Source organism: Pongo pygmaeus, chromosome 18 (genome assembly GCF_028885625.2).
Source record: "Pongo pygmaeus isolate AG05252 chromosome 18, NHGRI_mPonPyg2-v2.0_pri, whole genome shotgun sequence".
In the NCBI taxonomy this organism is placed as follows: Eukaryota; Metazoa; Chordata; class Mammalia; order Primates; family Hominidae; genus Pongo; species Pongo pygmaeus.
Genome location: NC_072391.2, coordinates 42,847,836 through 42,850,123, shown reverse-complemented (window position 1 = coordinate 42,850,123; position 2,288 = coordinate 42,847,836). Strand labels below are relative to the sequence as shown.

Here is a 2,288-nt window from a genome sequence, read left to right as displayed (position 1 = left end):
AAGTTTGGCTGGACTCTCCCTTTCTTTCCCTGCAACGTAGGGAGAGCGTTTTGAGGTCACCATGGGGTGAGGTGGCCATGAGTGGGGGCCCTGGAGATGCCGGCCTGGAGGGGTGCATGTGTGGATATGGGTTTTGCGGCCACGATTCTCCCTTGGGTCTTTCTGGTTGTGGGTGGTGGCTTTGAGGATGGTGTCTGAGGATCCTCTCCAGGGGAGTTCTCTGCTTGTGCAATCTCCCTCTGGAGAGGGCGCGAGGATGTCTGGGGAGGGATTCATAGGGTCGCTCCTGTGTGACAGAGGTACCCTGTGCGTGGTCTCCGGGAAAGCATCCTTTTAGGGGTGGTTGGGGGAAGCCATCGCCTGAGTGGAGGGTGGGGCCTGGTCTCCCCTGTAGGGTGGGCGGGATGTCTGAGGGAGTGCTGGAGGGTCGCCCTGTGTTTCGGGGTCGCTGTGCGGGGTCTCAGTACAGCCCTCGACCTGGGGAAGTCATTGTGGAGACTCCGAGGTGGTTGGGACGGGGAAGAAGGCAGCCTGGGCAGTTGCCGCGGTGTGTCAGCGTCGCTGATGCCAGGAGACAGGTTTGAGAGGGGTCTTTGGAGGGGAATAATTGTGGAGTCCCCGCCCCACAGTTCCTGGCGGGGAAAACTCCAGGGTGCTCCAAGGCCAGAGGTCAATGCGGGGTGTGCAGGAATAATCTAGGGGGGCTCACAGGGAAATGATGGCTCCCCCGAGGGGTAAAGTGTGGAAGGAAGGTGCCTCAGCAAGTTAGGTCTTGCAGGGACCTTCTGTAGGGCGTCTGTGAGATAGATCCATGGGGCCCCTGGGGTCGCACCAACCCGGGGCGGGGTATTTGCCCGGCGTCAGACCTTTCTGGGTCCCGGAGGAAGGGCTTCGCCCTCCGCACCGCCCGGTGGAGGCGGCCAGGAGGCCGGGGCTCCCGCCTGCCACACGTGGCGCTTGGCAAACTCAGTTCGGGGGGACTCGCGGTGCTCCTGGGCGGGGAACCTCCTCCAGCCTTGGGGACAGCGGGGCCACCCCTTAAGGGCCGGCAGCAGGAAAGGACGGAACTAGTCGCGCACCTCTGCATCCTTTTATTACGGAATTGGAATTGGGTTTACTTGGCCGACGGTGCGGAGCGGAGGGTAAGGTTTGCGCTCCCACTGCTCCTTCTCTGCCAGGCGCAGTTTCAAGCGCAGATCCAAGCCCCTGGGGTGCCTACTGAGGGGAGCGCGGCCTGGTGCGGGGGGCGGCCTCAGGCTCCCGGGACTGTCAGGGGACATCTGCGCCCTGTGAGCGCCAAGCCCGCCCCACAGCTCCTGAGCCAGCCAACACGGGCACCCGGTGCAGAACTCGGACCCGCAGCCCGAGCTCCAGAGGTGGACAATTTTGCTCCAGAGCGAGCGGCGACAGGTACGGCTACAAACAGAGGGAATGCGGAGGGCTGGCCAAAAAATGAAAAAAAAAAAAAAAAGGCAAATGATTGAATGTGGTAGTCATGAAATGTGGAGTTTCGTATTAGATTTGAGTGTTACACTGGGTTCAGAATGAGTGACTACAGTGCAGTTTTAGGAGTGGCGGTAGACAACTGTAAAACTCTAGGCAACTGCAGATAGGAGAGTCGTTGATAACCTTTCTGTGAGATATCTCTTTTGATCTGTGTTTGATAAGAAATATGCCCAACCCTACGAGTACAGCTTTCACATTCCTAACAATCTGAGTCAGTCTGAGTCAGAGTGGTCTTCAATAAATTACAATCATTTCCTTTGCTTTTCTGACCTGGTTAAACGAATCACATGGTTCCTGCCCATTAATACCCCTGCATCAGTAACCAAATCTTTGCGTGTTAGCTTGCCGCCTCCCTTTTCTTTATTATGCTTTGAAATAGACAAGAAATAGTTTTCATTTTTACAATCTGTGACTTGGGTTTCTGAAAATCTTAAACAACCTTAGTGTATGTTGACATGTTAATTTTTTAAAACGCTTTACTGAGGTATACTTTATATAATCACACATTTTAAGTACAACACCAGGCTATTTAGTATATTTATAGAGCCATGCGAGCTTAATTACCACCTAAGTTTAGAATATTTGTATCCCTAAAGAGGAAAATGTATCCTGTTTGCATTCACCTTTGCCATGTCAGATCTAGACAACAATCAATTTTATGTCTCTATAGATGAGCCTATTATCAGAGATTCTAATAGCCAGGATCATGAATTATGTGGTGTTTTGGGATTGGTTTCTTTCATTTAGCCTAATGTTTTTGGGTTTCATTTCTGTTGTAGCTT

General features: G+C 53.1%; 1 pseudogene; it reads left to right on the top strand.

The window, feature by feature from the left end:
• LOC129015878 (vacuolar protein sorting-associated protein 35-like) overlaps positions 1-2,288 on the top strand; it is an 89,121-nt pseudogene that overhangs the window by 65,295 nt on the left and 21,538 nt on the right.